At 41.9% G+C, this 23972-nt stretch overlaps 1 protein-coding gene across 3 annotated transcripts in view; it reads right to left on the reverse strand.

Moving 5' to 3' along the window:
- elmo1 (engulfment and cell motility 1 (ced-12 homolog, C. elegans)) overlaps window positions 1-23972 on the reverse strand; it is a 100745-nt gene that overhangs the window by 69897 nt on the left and 6876 nt on the right. Inside the window, exon 1 of one of the 3 annotated variants that reach the window (XM_041052848.1) lies at window positions 7492-7715. The exons of 1 other annotated variant lie outside the window; for it this stretch is intronic. The gene's annotated coding sequence lies outside the window, so the exon portion shown is untranslated. Of the gene's footprint in view, window positions 1-7491; window positions 7716-23972 lie in introns of those variants that run through there. One more of the 3 variants, XM_041052845.1, reaches the window with a different exon arrangement.

The raw sequence follows: 23972 nt of genomic DNA on the forward strand, positions 1-23972 counted from the left end.
TGTGTGTGTGTGTGATGAGCAGGTGAGCAGGTATTAATTTAAAGATAGTATATGTAATGAGACTGGCCTGGCATTGTGTGTGAGTCACCCCATAATAATCCCCATAGCCTTTATTCAAGGGCCCGTTTCCATGGCAGCCACTGCATCAATAGCTCAAGACGTGGATGCATCTTTCTTTCCAAAGCGCGTGTCATACTCAAGTCACATTTGTCACAACTCCACAAAAAAATGACTCACTCCACCCCTCTGCTTTGAATTTCACCTCTGAAATATGAACAAGTTTGTTCATTGAAGATTAGAGTTGTTTTGTAACGTGCGTTAAATACTTTCTGAGACACTTCAGTGATGTTCAGTGAATGCAGCTGAGTATCTCTCTGTTTCCCTCCTCCTCTGCCTCTCCCCTCTGTAACCTTATGCAGAGGAAATCTCGCTTCTGGTCCCTGTTCTTGGAAAATCAAGGTGGTGCATGAGATGTGGTAAGAGCAAAATGGAAAGGAAACAATACGACAGACACTCATATACCTATATAGATAAGCACAATCCTGCATGTTACACATAACAGGCTCATCCCTGAGGCAAACATGTATAGTTTAAAGAACATCAGCAACACCATCCTGTTTATTCCATGTTAAATGAAAAGAATAAAAAGATGCCTCACAAACTCACATACAAACCTTATTACACATATGCACTGAGTGTGTGAATGTATGATTCATTCAGATGTCAGACAATAGCATATAAGTCATCTACGGTATGCACAGATTATTATTCTTCTCAATACTGACTGAAGCTACAGAGCAGCAGTCAATGAAGGCAATGAAGCTGCCAATCTACAGACAGGCTGTCAAAATTTTTAGCCACGCTATAACAGCATGGCTCCAGGCATTTCAGCGTCTGTCTGTCAGTCCACCACTTCGACTGAAATATCTCCTACTATTGCATGAACTGTCACGAAATTCTGACTTTTCCTCTCACTCCACCATGAGGTTCACATTTGTGGTTTTGAGTGAAATGTCTCAACGGCTACTGGATGGACTGTCATGAAACTTGCTAAAGACATTCATGTTCCCCCTAGGGATAAACTGGACCCGCTAAACTAATGACATCCCTGTTAGCCTCAGCTGCACTTGTTTTTGGTGCTTATTAGTATATGTTAGCATGCTAACATGCTAAACTAAGATGGTGAGCATTCCTGTTAGGAGAATTGGTTAAAGAAAAAACACCCAAAGAAAACTCAGGGAAGTGATAAAATTAGTACTAAACTCTTATAAACTTAAGGCAGACCAATAAATCCACCGGGATGATCTATTGGTTGATATTAGCTTATAGTAGATACAGCAGAATCTGTCTAGATGTCAGCTGATGAGTAACTAGTAATATATCATTATTAAATTTATCACATTCTCGCTAAAAAAAATCAAGTATTATTATCAACATCCTTCAGGCTGCATCAGCCCTGATGAACTTCTGACTGGTTCAGCTTTGACCCCATGTTCTTAATGTATTTGTGCACACATACAGCTTTCATGCGCAAAGAAGGATTATTTCCGATGGCTCTCTTCAGTTATATCTCTAAATAATGTGATTTAGATTACCTGGCTAAATCGATTTGTTAAAAAACATCTCTAGGTAACCGCTCATTTGTCTTGCAGAGTCTGAATTTGATGTAGTGATGTGGCTGTATCTCAGCACATTAATTCAGCAAGGACAATACTGTCATGACAGAAATGACCAAAGTAAGAAAAACATGAGACACTCAAATTAACCTTTAAAATGAAGTAGAAGGTTCGTCTGTGGGTGAAGTTGAAATAAACACCTTTTGACTCTTTTGTATTTAGTTTTCCAGTAAAGACTGTGTGTGTGTGTGTTTTCATCTTTAGTGTGTATGCTGTGCACCCTGTCATCATCTTCCGAGAACTACAGATGACTCAGAGATGGACGGCCTTGAGGCTTATTGATTGGAGAGACACACGCACACGCACGCATGCACGCACACACACACGCACACACACACACACACACTGGGACACACTGCTGACAGCCACGGTAAATCCCTTGAAAATGGGCTCAAATGTAATTGAGAGACACAGCGGTTCATCACACCAGCACACCCTGAGCAGGGCTTCAAATGGTCCAGCATTCATTTGATCAACATGTTTTTCCTGCAATCTACACACACACTGCTCCAGGGAACAACTTCTGAGAAACAAGGTTTTCACACTAGGACTTTCTCAGGTGTGTGTTTGTCTCCTTATAGTCTCTACATGTCCGAGTGTTTACTACAGTCTGCCGGGCTGTGTATCAATTCCCGATCTGTCGCTCTGGCATCTCATTGCAGCCTCTTTATACTGTAAATGGAACCTTGTTATGGAGCTAGCTGCTGTCAGAGCTCATCATGTCAGAGCAGATGATTTGCTGCCACCTGGTTCAGTAGAGTGTGAGTGAGTGTGTGTTTACTTTTCACTCTAATAGAGGGTTAAACAGGCTAACGAGACACAGAGCTCACTCCCTCTTTTTTTTCCTGCAGAAGAACACTCTTGTCAGTTTTTCAGGGTCTGACCCCACTTCCTTCCTCTGCTCTTTTCCCCTGTTCATTCATTTTGTCCTCCACATCTACTGTTTCATGCCTCCATCCATCTTTCCTCTCTTGCTTGCCAAGTTTCTCTCTCCTCACAACATATTATTTTCCAGAATCTGACAAAAAAAAGGAACATAAATCAGGCAAAGAAAAACATTAAACAGCCTCCACTCTCTTTCCCCTCATTTGTTTGACACACATTTATAATCCTTCCCCTGGTTTAATTGCATTAATGTACTGTATGCAATAACATGCTGCCAAAACCATCAAACCACTAGTCTAACTGGGCTGTTGTCCAGCAAGGTATAGTAATTGCTGAATGTGTGTGTATGCAGTTAATCCGTCTTCAAACACTCGCCCACCTGCTGTAACCAGAGAGGCATGTGCCGCTGGGTTACAGTGGCCATAATTCCTCAGGATTAACACCAAAAGAGTGGACAAAAACTAAATCTCATGTTACCCACAGAAACCTGTGATCTGAGCTGATGCCAGAGGTCGAAATTAAAGAACAAAAACATCAATAAAAAGGGGAAAGAGGGTAAGAGAAGAGGGGACAGAGAGGGGAGAGGAGCCCTGTGATTTGTTAGGCACCAGAGGAGTGCTGGGTTTCACCTCAATAATTCATGATGTGTAATGTGAGGGTCACATCATCTGTAGAGGGAGGAGGGAGGGTGAAAGAAAAAGAGATGAAGGTGAGAAACGCAAGGGGACATGAGAGGAGAAAGAGAGAGGAAGAGAGGAATAAGTAAAGAGAGATTAAAGGAAGGTGGACACGGATATCAAACAAGTTATGATGACATTAAAAGCAACAAACAAAATGCAACAAAGGACAATGAAAAGCAAGTTAGCCTGAGAAGTAAGGGGAAAAAAAGGAAAATACAGTGAAGAAAGACTGGGGTAAAACTTTAAAAGATAAACATGCATGAGGGCAGAAAAAGAGGAAAAGAAGGAGGATGGTCAGAGAGAAGACAGGTTTCATATTTAAGACTTCCTTGTACAGTCTGAATTTGTGGCAGAGAACCATAACTGGAAGTGAAACAAAGAACAACTTATCCAAAATGTAGAAACAAAAAGCTGCATGTACAAGTAATCAGCAATATGATTTGTTTTTGGTTTTGGAAAATAAAATGAATATGTCAACCAGCATTGGTGTCATTCACATTTTACAGAACAATTTATAACATTTGTCTCGTTTAATTTCCAGCACTGCTAAAGAATCCATCACTACCTCTTTCTAATCACATGAAAGTGCTTTCAAAGAATTTTAATTAAAACATCCCTGTATAATGTGAAGAAAATGAAGATGCCTATTTGCTTTATTTAAAGGTTTTTGCAACTTTGAAGTAATTTTAATTTAATTAAAGCTTTTTAAGGACTCACTGATAGATAAAAAGAGAGAGACAGAGACAGAGAGTCACAGAGAGAGACAGAGACACAGAGAGAGGAGACAAACAGAGTGAGACTGTGGGCATGAATATCAAGGGGAACATGATCTAAGTAAAGCACAACCTCCCCTGCCAGCTCCTCCTGGGGCCTTTTAGCAGGAACCCTAATGGTGGGAGAGAACATGAGGCAGCAGTTTTTACAGACAATGTCAGAGTGACCAACCAGCACTCAACCCTGACGAACCTCAGACTCAAGAATAGAAAAGACTTTGGTGCCACATTTACTTAATTGTCATTCTTTGTTTTTCCCCAAACTATGCCACAGTTTAAATTTTAGGAGATTTTAATATGACCTCAGGCTTTTGCATTTAATTGCCACTTAATTTGGAGCAGTCTGTGCAGCCTGATACATACTAAACACCACTCTTTAAAGCTTGTGACCTGCCTTCGGCTCTCCCCATGTCATTTTGAGACAGGATTTGTACATTCAGTTCATTAGGAACACCCAGCTAAGACTAATGCAGTCCAATACAACAGTCCTGTGAAAAATCCTCCCTTTGCGAAGGTTACAATGTTCGTTTTTTGTTTAAATTGTGTTAAGCAGGTGCTGATTCAACCGTATGATCAGACACACCTCTTCGTATGATGCATTAAGTGTACCAAAGTTTGATGAAATCCAAATCTGATGTAATTTCAATCGAGTCCTAGCACAGACCACGTGGCAGTTGGGCCAATTTCACTATTTGTTTGAAACAAGCTACAAGTCAAGTCACTTCTTAAAAAACCCTGACTCACCCTGACCATTCTATTTCAAGCTGTAATTATCATGGTTTTGGAGAAAATGTTAATTTGTTATTGTCATAAACAGCAACAGCATGTAATCAATTACAGAATTCCAAACATGCTAGCAATAAACAATGCTTTTAAGCCCCTCTTAACCACACATACCACAAAATAAGCAGCAGCAGCAGCAGCAGCCTCAGGTCAACCTGTCAGTCAACCCCCCCCCCCCCCCCCCTTTTTTTAAGCTGTAAAAAATGAATCCTCTTAAATTTACATCTCTGGCTTCAGTATAATTAGGGAGGGTACCCTCAAGTTTCACACTATCATGTACATCTTGACTGTGGGAGAGTGTATATGCTTCAGCATGTACACTTTAACAGATTCATACACAGACATCCGTGCCTGTGCCTGCGTGTGGGTGTGTCTGTATGAACCTTCGTGTTGGGTGGATTTCAAAAGGACTCATTCTAGCTCTTCATCTGATGCCTCTATAAAGGGTCCACCTCGCCTCAGGGGCCTCTGTGTGTGTGTGTGTGTGTGTGTGTGCGTGTGTGTGTGTGTGCGTGCGCGTGCGTGTGTGGGTTTGCGTGAGTTGGTGTGTTATGTCAGAGCTGAGACAAAAGGCCACTGACATGGTGCAGAAGACCGCGAATTATTACTGCTCTGAGCATGACGCCTTCACACACCTACACACACACTGGCCACACGATGGTCATGTTACACCCTTGAGGAGAGGTGTGTGCATGTCACAAATACACTCTGAATACACTTAAGTTCATATTCAACAGTGATTCCTGCAACCTTTTTTCCCTCAGACATACTTAGTATACTTACTAAGTATGTCTAACACTATATTTTTAACTGGATATTATTGGACTAGTAATGATATAAAATTTGACAGTGGATGTCACAATATTTTACAGTTTATTTAGCGATATTATATTTTACAATAATTTACAATAGCATCTAATGTTTTTTACAACTGAACTATCAATGCTTATGTCCATTTTTTCCATTACTTACAACTAACGATTCAACCATGTTTATCCACTATATCAACCACTGTCTATTTCTTTTAGCCAATAATTCAACCATGCATACACTAATTCAGTCCTCTTCCATTACTTTCAGCTATTATAATGATTTATTCATTGCTTTTAACTATTTCAGCCACTTCAGTTACTTTTGGCAAACAAATGTTAATACTTTTTTCCGCTGCTCTGCACATTTGCTTATGAGTTTCTATGCACTCTTCATTGCACCACTGTTTAGGTCTTACAGCCAATATAGTCATCATCATAACTTCTGTGTTATCAGTGTTATACTGCAGTCGTTCCTACAAGGGTGCACAGACCCGATATAGAATATTACACAAAATCACACCATGGCACATGAAAGAAAGAGAACACTGAAACTAAGAATCTTAAAAATGTTACGCCCGCTTCCTTCACAACACACACACACACACACACACCAAAAAAAACCCACAGGAAAAGCTGCTGGCTCTAAGACAAAGGACTGACAAAACAGCTAGAAATAAAGGATGAAGACAAAAGGAAAAGAGAAGAGGCTGGGGTCAGGGTTTAGAAATATGGCTCCCACAAGGAAGGAAGCGCCATACTCTAAGAGCCTTAAATTGCATGAATGTAAAACAACAAGATGGAGAGGAAACACTCAGGCCACCAGATCATTTTTATGAATTCAGTAGAGCAACATGTTGACTTCTCTCTGTGCGCCTCTCAGTAGGCCTCTTTCTGTGACAAACCCGCCCTGGTTCTCACTACACCTCTGCAACCAGGATATCCTGTCAAATGTTGATACCAACAGCTCATAACAGCTCTCTACAGCAGCCAACCGACCTCCTACTGAGGCGCGAGCCCACTATGGGGACACAGAGTCAACTCTTACAGCACTTATAATAAGCACATTTACAACAGAATCTACTGTATGTGTGTCCTTGTATCTAAATCTGCACATGCAGGAAAACGAGTGAGGCATGGGACTACAGTGCTGTGCTGAACAAGGTACAAGCCCAGCCTAAATAGTGTGTTGCGAGCAGAGCAAGCCGGCAATTGGAGGTAAACAAGTGAGTCAGAAACAATTAGAGATACTTGGATGGCATTCTGCAAACCCCTGATAATCAAAACACTGGAATATTAAGAGACGAGGACACAAAAAAACAAAAAAAACAAAAACAAAAGAAGACACTTGCAAGAGGGAAAAAAAAACAATGCAAAATTAGGCCTACAGGCACACAACTAATCCACAATGTGCATTGTGAAGGAACCTTGATATTGCCAAGTAATTACTTTCCAACGCAGCAGATTTATCAGCTGTGTAAGTATGCTCTGTCTTCATCCATTCCAAAATCATACAGACACCACATTTCCATCCCCCCACCACCACCACCCCTAAAACCATGAGGCCACAACGCTCAACTATCTTAAAAACACATCCGTTCTTTGACATTTCCATTCTTTTCTGGTTAGATGTGGAAAACCCACACCGTGTCCCATCTCGGATCAGCCAACAAGCCAACGAGCCTGTACAGTCTACTTTACTGCTCCAGACTACAAACATCTAACCACAATGTTCGTGCCCACTGGTGACACACAGGAGAGGAAAGGAGGCAGGAGAGTGCACAGAGCCACACCCTGAGGCCCAATGCATCCTGTGTAGCATGCAGAAAGAGTTAAAAAAAAAGAAAAAAAGAAAGAAAAACACTATGAAGACGCGAGGACTCACCCGGAAAACTTGACAACCAGGCGGCCCAGTAGTTTCTCTTCCAATCAACCTGCTTCTTGTACAAACAACTGCTAAAAAGAGATAGACAAGGCAGCTCTTCTCTAAGTAAGCTTAGTCTGAGTATCTGCCTGCAAGTGAGGTACCTTCAGCATCATAAACCACAGACAAAGACAACAGTTTGTGCACTGCTTTGCCTCAGGCAAAAGAGCGACCAAGTGAGTGCTGAGACAGTCAGAAGGAGGAAGTAGGCGTTTGTCGAGAAAAGAGGAAACAGGTCTGTCAGCAGAAAAAAGCGGCAAAATTCAAAGTTAAGATGACGGCAAGTAAGAAGAGATTGCTGGAGTCCAAAGTTAAATTTCTCATGTAAAGAAAGACAAACCAAACCATGCATCTGAATCATCACTGTAAATTCAAAATACACACAATTGAGCTGCTTGGATTAATTAAGGCCAGTTAAAGCTCATAAATATCTCATTAGTGCCCCCCTCCTCCAGTGCATCACTGTGAGATTACACTACTGAGGCCTTGAAGCAAGTTTGATTAGCTTACAATAAAGGCTGGAAAAGGGGTTGGGATACAAATACCTCTCTGCTCAAAAGGTAACAAAATCAGCCCAACAGCACCTATGAAGCTCATTAATCATGCTGTATCTTGTTTGTTTAATCCGCACAAAACCTGAAGTGTGAAAAGTTCCAGCACCCAGGCACGAAACAGTCCAAGGAGTAAGACTCAAACATTCTTTAAAAATATATGCAGCATACTTAGAATAAGTGTTATTACTTCATTGCTCTTACAGCCAAGTAACATTTAATGATGCATTAAACACTGCCGTTTAAAAACGGCTACAGAATAGGTGGTTACCACTACCGTCTTCACACTTTCACTTCCATCTCTAGTTCCCCACATTCACCACTGATGCAACAAAGACAGCGCCGTCTATGACCCGTGCCAGCAAAGTGAGTCAGACGGTTCGTGCTGTCACAAAAGAGCACTGATCACGAGCTAAGAGGCCAAATGCCCAAACGAAACATTTACTGTTCAGGCAGGGCGATGACATCTTCATTTCAGACTCACAGAGCTCAACAGACCATCTGTGCAAGTGTCACACAAAAACAGATGTTTACTCCACCCAGGCTGAGGTCAACTTTGGTTCGAATGAGCCTCATAAATGCAAACATCCAGGACTTTTAGTTCTGACTCAAAGTCCCGTAGAGCCTCAGAAAGACAAGTATCCAAGTGGCAAAACATTTCACAACAGTAACACCAGCGAAAACAAAACAAGCTAATAGAAACACATCATATCCTTTTTGGTTTTAGAGCATAAGAGATAGAAGACAGGGCTGCCTGCGAGTTGAAAAGTCATGGTGCTTGTTATTTTGCTGAAGCCAAACCTAAACACCACAGAGACCTGAGGAAGTGAAAAAGTTTAAAGGACCTCTGTTACTAATGACTCTTTGCTAGGCAGTGAAAAATATCTGTCTGAGCTGCACACAACTGTCTGTCAGAGAGACTGAAACAGAGTGAACAGTGCTGCTGAGTCAGAGAGCTCACTGGGGACTCTGCCCAACTCCATGTCAATGCTTTAATAATCCATCCAAACTATCCCAGCTCCCTCGCGTGTACCCTGACTCTGTGTGCCCCTTTCAGCCAGACAGACCCATCCAAGATGCTGCACCATGTCTGTCGTCAACCTTTCAAAAATCACCCCATGCCACCCCCTTCTGCACTCCTTCCACAGGCTGCTCTCGCCAAAATTCAAAACCTGTATGCTCGGCTCAAAGCAGTGAAGTCATATTTTTGATTTATAGTCAGACAGGTATAATTTGAAATTATATTTCCAAACACATGGAGCACTGGACTCTAATCCTACACACTGAGAAATGCAAGCAGAATCAGGGTATTTATCCAAACCCTGGTGAAAATACGACTTTCTGGAACATATTTAGAATATAGATGGAGATATTTCATGATGTTCTGCACTTGCTGGTACTGTGACAAAAAAGAATTCAAAGTGACCACAGCTGTTGTTCTCTATGAACATGGATCAAACTGCCAACTGTTAACAGCCAGCCTACAAGTGATGAGTGGGTGATACCAAAAAGCGGAGTATCAAGTCTCTTGTGGAGACTTGACCTGCTATGTTTACACGTATGTTAGTTGTTGTGGTTTTAGAAACGCAATCAGCAGATCTAAAAAAAAAAAAAAAAAAAGAAGAAGAAGAAGAAAGAAAAAACATAAACATCTTTTTGAGTCAGTGCAGGAGAAGCAAGATCGCTGTTTGGTCAGAGTGCTAAACTGGCTACAGCTGTCTGTCTCGGCTGTTTGTTGTTCCAATCAGAAGGTATTCAGCCTCAGTGTGCAAGACTGGTTGTGCTGAAGCAATATTTGAAAGAAAAAATGCGAGACATAATTACTCCTAACAAACATGAAGGACTGAGTATTTCAAAATCACATATTATTGGCTGGCTAGTGTGTGTAAGCAAGTGTAGCAGTGATTTGGAGGCAATTGTTTGATTTACAAGGAATGAAAAATTAAAATATAAGCAGCAATAAGACAGAAGTGTATACAGAATATAAGAATATAATGTAATGTGTAATTTCCTGTAGCTTAAACCAAAGAAAGAATCTTATTAAGAAAAATAAAAATTCTAGTATCACCTGAAACATGGTCTCTCTTTTTTGCCTCATTTTGGCTATCTTTGAACTTTAAAGCCACAGTATGGATCTTTTCTCTAACATTTTTTTGCTGAAATATGCTCCAAAATATTTCTTAATGTGGAGAGGTGCTGCCAAAGGCTTTTGTGACCCAAGCTCATTAAACAGCCTGGCAACAGTGCAGAGATATTCCCTTCTAAATTTCTTTGAGCGTGCCTCATCCTTCTAACCCATCAGAGGAAGCCAAAGTCAGGGGTGGGAGCTCACAGCTGTCAATCAATATGTGAATCCGCTTCTGCTGGAAGATATATATGTAATTATTTACATACTTAGCCATTCTCAGTTACAGTCCAGAAGCTTGTTTAAGATGTTTATTATCATTGTAACAACAGCCTGACTACTAATGAAAATAAATGTTTATTATTTTTGTTTGTACTATTCAAGAACGACTCAGTCAGCTGTGGCCCTGATCCTGGCCCACATTACTACATTTGCTGCTAATGTTGGTGATTCGGGACTTTGAGCTTATGAGTGCACTCAACTCTAAATGGCTCTAGATAAAACCCCAAATGTAAATGCAGATTTTGAATATCAAACACCTGTTGACGTCATTTGGTTTTGTGACCCCTCTTTCCCATTTTTTTCCCAAACACAAAATGAATCTGCACATTCCTACAGTCAGCTTGCACAGGAGGTTGTAAGGTAAAGCTAATTCCACAACACCTCAGGGGATCATCTATTATTCAAAACCACACTGAAATTTATTCCACTTAATGAGGAGTAACATGCCTTACTTATAATCATCAAACTCAAGAAGTCATGGTCCAAGCATGTGTTACAATCGATTACTGCAGACAACAGAAATCTGGGCCACATTTTAGTTTCCAAACTGCACATCATCATGCGAAACAACACCTCACAAGTAGGTGTATGATCACACAATATCCTGCTTCCCAAAACAACCCAAGCTCTAAAAATGGAACGGTAACTGTCTCCTCTGACCTTGTTCACAAAACAACTGCCTGTGGCTGGCTGCTAAGCTAACATATGCTAGCTGTCTTCATGCAAATGATTAAACACAAGCTATTAGCCTGGAGAAATACAGGGCCCCGATACTGCCACATTGAATAGGATACTGGGAGAGAGGCAGAATTCGTACTCGTTAGAGACTGAGGAGGAAGTCTGAACTGGATGAGATTTACCAGGGGAAACCTGTAATAAAATTATCATGGACCATATGTTATGGCAGCAGACCATTCCTACTGAGCACAAGATCTCCACTGAATTACAGTTTGGAGTCCAGATCATCATCATCATCATCATCATCAACACTCCTCTTATGCTGGTCTGCAAACCATCAAAAACAAACAGCAATGCCGGATTATACTACAGAGATGTCACTTCAAAAGAAGCATCATGAGAAGTTCAGAGTTTTACAGAAACGAGACATGTATGTGACGTGATTTGCTTCCTTTATTGTCTGGAAAAAAAAGGACAAACGTGACAGTTAAAAACAGACTTCCCCACTAACATACAGTCTAATTCGCACCTTTCATCAGTCCCATTCTGCAGTGAGGACCACAGAGGCAAAGCTGCACAACCTGCTAGCTGCAGCAGCTACTTAATTGGACCATACACTCCTTGGTCTATCTTACTGCATGAAATGTCAAGTTGAGTTACACTGTTAGTTTGGTCTCACTGCCCACGGGTTGTGCAAGCATCCTCTTATTATCCTCTGTGATAGTTTACAATAATAATAATGATAATAATAATTGGGACACAGCCACACAGGCTAATGTGCTGCTGACTCCTCGCTTGTCTCACAGCAGTTTCACACAACACAGGTTTAGTTGAACACAGATTAAACCTGTGCGTATTGCACAGCAGATACATGGCAAAAAAACAGCCAGCTTACACCGACTTACTGATTATGCTGGTGTAATAAGTAACTGGTTTAGAACATACTTTGTAAAAATTTGGATGTTTTATGCTTTTTATTTGTTCATCTGTTGTGATCAGTGGTGTTAATTACCCACATCCTTACACTATCTGTGCACAGCAACAGTCAGCAAAGCACCAGCAGGATGCATACTCCGATCATCAAGCCTTTTTCCCTTTTCTTCTTTCCCTCATCTGTAATGAAGCAAGAAAAACTGAAAAAAAAAATCTAAAGCCAAAGGGAGCAACAAACTCCTCTTACTTCTAAAGCTCACAAATTTGACATATCTTTCAACTTTCGAACAGATTAAACAAATGAGATATAACATGTTATTTAGAGAGCCTTAGAAGTACTGGTAGGCAAATTTTGTTACCTTTTAATAAAGGCAGGCTGGCATTTTGTCTGTGTTTCTACTTTTTATGCTACGCTGAGCTAACTGGCTGCTAGACATAACTTCATATTTACCATTCAGATATGAGAGTGGTATTGATCTTCTCACCAAACTCTCAGCAAGAAAGCAAATAAGAGTATTTCCCAAAATGTCAAACTATTCCTTTCAGTAAATATTATTATAAGAATGACAGAAAACAGGTGTGCATAAGTAAGTAGTATTAAAAAGACTCAGTGACTGAGAACGCAGAGCAACAACCAATGTGATCTGATAAAGTGGGGGAAAGCACAACAAAGTAGCCGTGCTTCGTCTGAAATTCAGCCAGCACTGATCACTAATTAAGGTGGAATGTTTGGCGTTTAAAAGCCATTTGCCATTATCTCATTATCAACATCATGACTTATGATGATGACTGAATTCATTTGGATGTTTATCTGAATGTATTTGGTGTTTACAGCATCCAACATCCGAGTACTGAACATGCTGAGGAGTGAGCGGACAAACACGGTGACACAATATTCACAAATGAGTTTCATCGCTGTTCCCAGATCAGTCTCAGCTCATGATATTTTGGGATATTTAAGTGCTTATGAAACACTACCTGTACCATTAAAATACCCCGGTGTGTATATTTTAATCCTGTGCACTTAAAGCATGTGTATTCAAGAGTGTTACGTAAGGTGACTATTACACATGTTGTTTTTCCTCCATTGCCTCGCTAACTGAAACACAATAGGCTATGTGCTCTGTTCACTCACACACAATCTCTTTTCTCTTTAGATTTAAAAATAACATGCCATCCTCCCCCATTACATAACTCAATATCAGTCAGCATCAAGGTCGGCAGCGAGAGCTTAAAAACAGAAAAGAGGAGCACAATTAGGTGTTTACCCTGGAAGCCTTTTCACTGCCAGTTAGAAAAAGAGCGTGTGTGTGTGTGTGTGTATGTGAGAGAGAGAGAGAGAGAGAGAGAGAGAGAGAGAGAGAGTGAGAGAGCCTTCAGGCTCAGTGAGTCACTGACAGTGTGACCTTCTGCTCTCAGGCTTCGCAGTCCTGTTGGAAACAGCCTATCCAGGTCAAACACCCACTCTCCATGGCGTATTTCTTCCAAACTGACAGATATAGGAGGGCTGAGTTATGGAAACACTGTCTGATCCAATGTTGTCTTCGAAAGTCGATTCAAACTCGGAAATTCCCGCAGCAGAGGGAAACACGAACATTGCACGGGTTGCTGGATTCTAGCTGTGATGAGAGTAATCAATGTACCATGATGTGTGCGTGCTGACTAGTGCAATTAGCAAATTGACATTAGTATCTGTTTTAGCTCTATTATAGCTGACTGAGATCCATAGGAATAAAGATTTACTGCATCATAAATGCAGCTACAGTCACCATGAAAGACACCACACGGTCACAATTTCCTCCCAAAAATTCTGAGCACTCCACCACCCGGCCATTCTGATCTCCACCAGAAAGCTTTTACAGACCTCAGATTAAATTCTCAGGCTGATAACAGAGGTTTCTAAACCTTAAATTACCTCAGCTTAACCAAGAGGAGAGATGCGGGTTAGGGAGATAAAAAATGTCAGCTATGCTATGTGCGTCCCCTGCAGACTCCACAGAGACTGGTCTGGCTGCAGGCCCGTGGGGTCTTTGGCGTAATCAACTTACATAGCTGGGCCATTAGGGTGAAGCTGGAAAGAGGAGTCTGGATATTTAAAGGAGCAGACAGGAATCAGTAATGCGAATGCTCTTTAATACTCAAAATAGCAGCAGTGTGTGGACAGAATCATCATGCAGACTATGGTGGGGATTCAACCAAGCATTTATTATCCAGTCTGACACTGGTAGTACGTTATAAAGATATTTCTTATTAATGAACAGTGAAATAGAAAAACCCATGAGGTTTCAGCTAACAAAGGAAAAAAAATACTTCTAAATTGCCACAGGCTCGTGGTTTGGAACCTTGTATGTTCTGTAAACTGAGAAAGTCACATGTCAAACAAAAGGGTATCAAAGAAATAGTTGGACATTTTAGGAAAATACGCTTATTAGCTTTCTTGCCAGGAGTTTTATGGAAAGACTGATATCACTCTCAGATCTGTTTTGTTCACTAACATGTTGCATCTCGTTTGTTTAATCTGAACAAAAACTTAAATGTTAAAAGACAAGTTGCCAGGCAACATCATGGAGACTCAAGGAGGTCATTGCACCCAACCAACAGTCTGACTCATAACCCCTCGTAACACCACTTTTTGTGGTTGTTACACTTTGGTGTACTTGAGCTTAAAAATCAAAGTACTCTTTTTTAATACTGCCACATAGGGAAATAGAAATGATCGAAGATTGGTAAGAAAAGAAAGAAAAACACACTGTTATCTTAAACTGTACCAATGTTTTTCATCAAAAGCAAAACTTGTAGACAATTTTTTGATGCCATGAAATATCAAACAAGCGCTAAAAACTGGAGCAAGCTCAAGAGAGTCGAGAGAAATGACACAAAAGTGAGCCTTGTTTCCAAAGACACAACAGTTTGTGATGTGGAAAAACATCAAAGTGTAATTCTTCAAAAGCAGCAGAGAGTGGTGGGGTGGCGGGGGGACACAGGGAATGGTTTGACTAGAGCTTCCCCCCCTGACTGATCACTGCAGAACACAATGATTGGAGCCTCTGGAGGCCACGCTTCAAGGAACAAGCCTTCCTGAAAAACTTCAGTGGACCCCTATCTGTGTACGTGTGTGGGGGGCCGGGTATGTATAGAGGGGATGGGTAGGGACCACACAAAAACCCTGCCAGGTCACGTGAGTGAGGCGGGGATGAATGGTGCTTCTTGGTATGTCAGACAGGGAAGTCATGGAAACAGGTCTATAGTCCCATTGTTTAACCATGAAGCCTGAATGCATGTGTGTGTTGGAAGAGGCAGAAGGCGTTGTGGCATCAGGAGGGACCGGCACAGCATTCTTCATTCACGAGCAGAAAAAAAAAAAAAAAAGCCTCCATAATACACTGACCTTGACTACTCTAACAGAGCAAAGAGCGCATCCGAGAATCTCGCTCACACCTCCTCTCATTTCAAGTGAGCGTATTTTAGAGAAGGCTAAACAACCACATAAACATAAACTGCCTTTTGTCTATAAAAACACTGACACAGTTATAAAGGCGGGCCGTCGGTTAAAAAAAAAAAAAAAGACATTAAGCTATAACTAGCTCCAGTTTCCACATTGTGTAACTAAACAAACCATGTTACTGCAGGGCAAATCAATAACTCTTCTCCTACACAGCATCATGACAGGCATGTTTTATCCACCACATGCCTGATAGTCTGGCTCATGCAAACTCTGCTACGGAAATAAAAAATAATCCTTACAAAAACAGCAATTGGAAAATCAAATTGCTTTCCCCTCAGTCTAAAAAAAAAAATCAGTTATGAAAAGGTATAAATTCTTTAAAACATCCACACTCGTTCACTATGTTTGAACTGGCTCCTGCCATTCAATTCAGCTGGGTCAAGCTCAAGTGTCTTTCAGTCTGACCAAAGGTTTAGCGTTTAAAAAAAAAAAAAAAAAAAACAGAAATCCCACTTCCTCAAAGTGCTAAAATTACACCCGAGACAGCAGAGGAGAAAAAAACAGAAGTACCAGACAAAAGGTTATTATGGAAAAGATGGGCACACAACCACAAGCATATGCGCAAGCAAAGGACAACAAACATAAAACTGTTTTTTATATTCTCCTCTGTGGTGCGTCTCATTCATAAAACGCAGACAGTGGTTATCACGTCCCAGCTAACTGAATACACTACTTGAGGGATCTTCGCCTCCCTCAACTGGATTATCACTGTTCATGAGGAAGATAATGTTGGTGTGGCCTCTGTGTGCTAATTGAAATCCAAACAGCATGTGCTGTGTGAAGTTATACACACACACACACACACACACACACACGCACACACACACACACACAAACCCACAAACCCACGAACCCACAAAAAGCGCAGCAGAGCACTGTGCCGACCAGGCATGAGTCGTGTTCAAGTCCCAAAATAAAAGCAGTTGGGGATTATGCAAGAACAATACTGTAGCTAAAGGATTAGTTTCTCTCATTTTAGAGAGAAAAGAGAACTTTTCTGCCCAAGAGCATGGACAGTACGGCAGAATATGGTAATTACTCTGAGTGTTATGCTTCATATGTTACGGTGCACATCTTGTTAAACAACTTTCTTTCCAAAATGAATGGATGGAGGAAATGTAACTGAAGTGGAAAATGCTGGTACAACCTCCATACCATATGTGAATGAGATTTTTGTACTCCACTGCATACTATATGTTTTAAATTTTTGGACTTGCTGTGTTTAAATTTGAGTTTTCAGATACTTAAAAAATGTTGAGTATATGAAATTCACTTTCATATACTTGACAGCTTATTTGGAGCTATAGTTCAACTGAGGTTCAAAAAGTGGGTCTTCTACCCACACATCATCTTCTAAGTAGAGAAATTACAAGGGCATTCACTGTAAAGAGTGCCTTACAGAAAAAGATGAAAAAAAAAATCTGTTTTTAAATTGCACTTTAATGTGAGGTATTGAAATGCAGAGCCTGAGTGAGTACACTTGATGTTGTAGCCCTCATTGATGCTCGTTGAGAGGACTGCAGCATCACGCCCCTGCAGACATGTCTAAAGTAAGGCTGGGTACTGAACTTTGATGCTATTGTGGCACCGACTGAATTGCTCAGATACTATCGAGAATTGAAAAATGCCTTGTCATTTGGTGCCTAAGAAGTAAATCTCATCAGCGTCAGTGAGCCGATAAGCATTCAGCATGATTGTACCAAGATCTAATAATGGTGGTGACTGACTTTCTAACGCAACATTACACAAACACAGGCATGCATTTTTACATACTGATATTCTGTTGGCAAGTTCAAGTAACGATACACACTAGCTGTGATGTCCTAAAATCATCCTGGTACGTACACATCTTCAGCTTGGATTTATGGTGAGAACAGATAAACTTAAAACCTTTCAGGAGGAGAATTTGAAAAAAGTCTTCTAGTGTCAAACACTAGAAGACTGTATTGTCTGATCACATTTGAACTGATTGATCCACAATCCCCCATGACCCTTTAGACAAAAAAAACTTACTACTTGATGGACTAAGAATTTTCATGTAACTGTCCACTGCAAAGTCATCACAGCTACAAATACAGTCTTAGTGGGGTTTTATACTAAAAGGTTAGTGGTACGCTGATGAGTAGACAGCTTTTTCAGACCTGCTTTGTTACATTATAGGAGCTTAACTCCCGCTCCTCACAGTGCTGGCAGGCCCGGCATGTGCTCCATCGAGTTAAATGGGATTTGAAGGATTGGGCATCCCGGGTCAGGGAATTTCCGTTGCAAATGACTGCTGAGCCACCAAGACTAGGCTTTTTATTTTGTTCAGCATGTAGATAAACATACACAGCCAGGATTGCTTTCAGATGGTTTCTTATCGGGGACACGCCTACAGTCCTACACACAGGAAGACAGTGTATATATACTGCAAAATGTTTGCATTGCAAAATTTCCCATTAAACAACTCTGATGCAGAGAAAGAGTTTCTGGGGCTTTTGGTGCCTTTGGTTGTGGTTGTATAAACATGCTGTGCTCCAAAGATGCCAAAACTTTGCTTGCAAAGTTTTTAATGTCATCATTATCTTTGAATCCAAAGTTCAACACAGCCCTTTTCTTTTTTTTTTTTTGGGTCCAAGCGCAATGTTTTTGTCAGAAATAGGGCTGGATAAATGTTACTCTTCTTCTTCTTGCTAAAAAATTAAGCAGTAAGTTTTCTTTGATTCTGACTCATTTTGGTTTGTTTTTCTTTCATCTCTCTCACATCCACATTGCTGTCATTTTTGTTTCCAACCCTTCTGGCAGTGGAACCCTTGTCCTATGGTGTAACACAGTTTTGCCATTTGCTTTTGTAACTTGGGGAGGAATTATGAGCGTTTGGTTTGATGCAACAGAGCTCCCTGCTGCTTCCTACAAACAGTGCACAATCATTTTCATGACAGATGGAAACTGCATAAAGGCATAAAAAAAATATAAATAAACCATTAATACCAGAGCTTAAGAAACACCAATATCAGTCTCTCAGCCAGCTCCCAGCTAAACTTTAAGCTGTCTGTATTGCTGAAGTGAGCTGATGCTGAGAGGTCCGATACTGCAGGTGGCACTGACCAAGGTGGCGCCAGACTCCTCAGCTTTCAATTGATCAGTTAACATAAAGATGAAAAAATTAAATGAATTGCCGATGAGATATGAATCCAATTTTTTTTTTTTTTTTTTTTAAAAGGTGGCTTATGCAAAAGCAAAAAACCTGGAATGAATGTACCCTACATAAAATATAATCTGAAGATGTATGAATGCTCTTTGCCTGCCTGCTGACAAATGCACATTACTCCTTAGCCCTGCAGGTCTTTTTATTTTGCCATCTCTCGTGTGGAATAACACAACCCTTTACAGCGTGTGACATTTCTGTGCTATCGATAATTTGGTCTGCCACGAACTGCAACTGCAGTGCTGTACAAGTCATATACATCCCTTAATGGAAACGTGGTCTCCACTTAGATAAATTCAATAGCTCAGAGGATTACCATCTCCACTGGAGTATGTAATAACCAAAAGGTCATATCATCATCATAACTCAACAAACCATAATCCGCCGTCGCCACTTTAATGGCTTTTAAAGTGTGTCAAGGCCCGAATAGCAGCTACCAGTAACGTTTTTAATGAACCTGCCCTCCTCTAAAGTGCCAGTCTGCCAGTCATTCTGCCCAGTTTTGAATGCCGTGTCACTCTATCCCCTGTTGGGTTGTGCTAGCCTAGATCGAGATGTGCGAAGAGCCTGAGAACATTTGGGATTGATTTGTGGCTATTTTTACTTGTCCTACTTGAACTAAATGGTTCAGATACTCAGAGGAAGAAGTCAGGTGCTGAAAAGGCTTATTGAACTCTTAAAAAAAATAAAAAACATTGGAAAGCTAAATGGTGGTGGAAAAGTGAACACTTCAGTGTAGAGCTTTCAGGAAAAGAAAGAAAAACACCTTTTAATAGTTGAGAGGAATAAGCTATAGAGGACATCCTCCAACCATTGGTCTATTATTTAAAGGCTACTGACGTTCTGGGGAGTGAAAATTAATGTGCTGGGAAGGATAAATGCCCATGTGAAAAAACACACACACCGGATAGGTTTAACAAAAGTGAGGTGGTAAAAGCTGTCTCAGATGACCTTGCACTTTGATCAACTCAACGAACAAAGTAGCAGAATTTCCTCCAGAGGCCACGCAGGACTGCTGCACGCATGCAGGGCTCCTCTCCACCGGAGCAAAAATTACTCCTCTTATTAAACCATAACTCAGGAGAGAACACAGGCCCTCAACAACACTCATTACCTAAGCATACAGCAAACAGGCTACTGTTCGATGTTGCTGGCGCTACAATTATGTTAGCACTGATGACTGTCATCACAAGCGTAATAAGCGCTCTACAGGAGCACTGACATTACGGGAGATGGTTCTGGGCTCTCTTGTGGAAATCTCCTGCTGCCGTTGCCAGCTCTCTGCGGTGTAGAGTCATGCAAACACACACAGACACACAGACACACAGACACGCACACGGGCAGTGGAGAAGGCTAATGTAAAGCTCGACTGTGTGTCTTGGTCTAGGTGCTGTGAAAGGATTCAGTCACTTCACAGATCAGGCATCTACTCGCTGTGACTGGCACAAGTGAGTGGGAACAAAGGAGTCACTGTGGCTGTCACACACACTCCTCGTTACGCTCACCCTTTGCTCTGCCAGCTGTCTCTCTGTCCCCTCCCACAGCCCCCCTCCCCCCCCAGCTGTGGCTATACATCAAGCAGCCCTTAATTCCACGCACACATACAAAGACACACACTGGGACACATGTTTCGGGTGGCTTCAGGACCTGGCTTCACCGAAACACTCTCTCCCTCCCTGCTGGGTGCTCTTTGCCTATCCGCCAAACTGACTGACTGGCTGACTTACTGCACTGTTGGAGGCACAATGTTATTCACCAACCACCAACGGCTCATCAGTATCACACCACTGCACACAGCCACAACGCATGAGCTCATGCTTGCTACGAATAATACACTGGAGCTGTTTTCAAAATATTTTCCATGTATGTCATTTTTTTTGTGCCTTAGAGCACTGTCTTGCAGATGCTTGTTATTGTTCTTTTGCTCTTGCTCCGAGGCTCTTTGCCCAACCTCCACTTCACTCATGCCACACCCTTTGACCACAACAGCCTCCCCACACCACCACCACCCCCCTTTCCTGACAGATGCCCCATGCCCACTTTTTTGGGCTCACCCTTTAATTTACTAACCCCTAAGCTCTGCCCTCAGCCTCCTACTCTCCAACTCCACTGCCTTCCCATTATTTATTTATCCCCCACGTTTTTTTTTTTTTTTTTTTTTTTTTTTTAACCATATGCTACACCCCTCGCTGTGTTTACCCAATGACAGGCCCCAGCCCTGCCTGGTTGGTCAGTCACGAGCCAGCGCTGATGCCAGCTCGGCCTCCACCCTAGCGGTGTGGTGACTGCCGCTGCTTCAATACTTTCATCCCTTCTGCGTGCCCAGCCCGAGCCCTGCAAAGCCACTCATTGGGGCCGTGCTTGTGGCTGCCTTATTATTGTCAAGTTATAGTACAACTGAGGGAGGGGCTTCGCTTGTGGTACAGAGCCAGTGACAAGAGCTGAAATGAGGCTGAAGTTCGGCTATTTATAGACTGGGGCATAGGATTCAAACTTGATTTTTGTTTCCTTTTATGGGTTAATTGCATGTAACCAGCATTTATGTGAAACAGAGAGAGAGGGAAAGAAGAGGGAAAGAAAAACACAAGTGGAGGGCATTCCTCAGGCCAGGGTTTCATTGCTGTGGGTACGATGTCATTGAAATGATGTAATCAGTGCATAGCAGCCCCCCATACATCTATTCAACAGAGTCCATGGAAACAGACATCAGACTCCACATGTTTCACTTGTCAGCCTGTTCTGTAATTGATACTGAAAAACGTTAACGACTAACCACGCTGCATCGAGTTTTGGGGTCATGCCTACTTCCTGACCTCGCTCTTCACACTTACGACAGGAAACGGTCGAGTGGTTCACCTGCAGATATCGGCAGGATGTGTCACCGCGGTTGCTCAAGGTTTCTTCCTGTTAAAAGGGAGTTTTTTTTCATGCCACTGTCGCGTGCTCTGGTGCTTGCTCTGGGGTCAGGCTCTGGGTCTCTGTAAAGCGCTTTGAGATAATTTTGATTGTGGAAGGCGCTATATAAATAAAACTGAATTGAAAAGTTGCTCTTCTTGGAATTAGCTTGCACTTGAAACCTCTCTTACTTTTGTACATAAACTTTCACCACACATTTAAAGACTTTGTGCATCTAGTAGCTCTTGCGTTATTGTAAAAATGCCCTTGGTATTTCCTGTGCCTTTCTTCCACAGAACTGCCTGGGATGGAAAATGAAGCAAGACAAGTCGGACACACACACACACAAATACAAACACAGAGTGTTAAGCTTCCCCTCCAGACAACAAAAGAACAGACACAGCAACAAGCCCCGGAGGCAACATTAAACCCAGCTAGTCTGCCACTACAATACCCCTCTTCTCTCTATAGAGAGCAAATGCTGAGCCCAACTGAGCTGAGCTGTACCATGTTATTCTTCGGTTTTTAGCATAGCTGGGAATAAGATAAGGGCTACGGCACAATGACAACATGTAACATCCACAGGAAATGGAAAACACTGATGTGTGGCCAGAACAGACCAGCCAGAGTGACACCGGGGTAGGCATTTGGTTTACAGATGGGGAATCTGCTCAGGCAACAAACAGCAACAGAATCCAGAGCTCATCACAATGGCTCGACTGAGTCTGAGAGACAACAAAACATTCCTTGATGTTTGTTCTCAGACAGAGAAAACCTGTATCTGTAGACACAACAACACCGCTGGCAGGAATGACAAGAAGCAGGAACACTGATAAGGAGAAAACAGAAAGAACAGTCAGACCGTTCGTCCTGGGTGTCTTCACAACAAAAATACTACTGCTACTTTTTGACTACACTTTTTTTTTTTTTTTAATGAAGTGATCAATGGCCTCATAAATTGCTGTAATTACTCAGTTCTGCCTCATAAGGCAGAAAAGAGCCAAGTAAAAGGGTTGGTGATGTGTCTGTATGTGTTTATGCGCATCCATTAATACATGCCTGATATGCCTAATAAGCCAAACAGCCTTGGAAATGAACAGAAACAAATTTAAAACCTCCATTTTCTTCATGCCTTCAAACAAACATTATGGACAGAAAATAGACACAAGGATCTGACTGACAGTGAGGGCAAGTTGAGAGAGATATCCACGAGCTCTTTGGTTAAGCTTCTCAAAGCGCTTCACCCGCTGACCTGCGTCTGCTTTGACAGCATCAACATCCCGGTGGCCAAGACTTTGGTCGGCCTAAAGGAAGAAGAAATCTTCTTCAGCGGTTATTTTCCCAGCCACAGATCACATTTACTTGTTGCTAGCTGGTGATGAAAGGCAGCGTCAGGGTGTGAGGGTGATTATGGCTCGTTTTTAATGGATGGTTAGAGCCAACAGAAACTCACCTCAGGCTGCTACTGAGCTCAAAAGTAGCAGCAGGAGAGTTAACCACTGGAGCTTTGAGCAACTCGATCTTTTCCAGATGCCCTGACAAATGCTGCTGCTCCTGGTTCAACGTGTGGGCAGTGAAGGCCAGGAGCTGGGCAGTATGTATAGGCAGAGCTGTTTGGATGGAAAGCTCTGGTGAGAACATGGAGATGAAGGATGACGGCAGAAACAGTAACAGAGGGATGAGAATGCAAAAATAAAATGATTAATGCAGAAAAAGGCGCATCAGCTTGCAAAGCCTTAGATGGGAAAGGTGAAGACAGAGAAAGTCCAAGAACAAGAGTAAGAGCGAGAGAGGGAGGCAGCCCCAACATGAAGTAACACACCCTTAATCCTCGCAGTTCCCCAGCCGGAGAGAGCACGAGCGAGCGAGCTGGTGACCTTGGCATGTTAAGAGAGGCCCTCCACTCCTCCTCAGTCTCCTCTCTCCAGAGGTAGCCTGGACTATCCCATTTGAAAACACTACCACGGCACATTGCGGCATCGTGACAGAATGGGTTCACATCCTTAATTTCAGCCCATCCATTAATTATGCAACACGTTTAGCTATATGTAATTCCATCTCTCTCTTCAGTCTACTCTCAAGTCCTCCTAACAGAAATAACTTGAAATGAATGAGCTTGTAGCCTGTCGGGAAAGCAAACAGGTCGGGAAAGTACCAAAGGGAGTTACTTTCTATAAAAGGTGTTCTCGTAGTGAAGCTTGTGAGGCAGCAGCCCCATCAAAATGATCAAAGACACACACACAGTTACACATTTTGCCAGTGTCCTCTGAGCAGGTACTGCTTCCA

This window comes from Toxotes jaculatrix, chromosome 13 (assembly GCF_017976425.1).
Source record: "Toxotes jaculatrix isolate fToxJac2 chromosome 13, fToxJac2.pri, whole genome shotgun sequence".
NCBI lineage: Eukaryota > Metazoa > Chordata > Actinopteri > Toxotidae > Toxotes > Toxotes jaculatrix.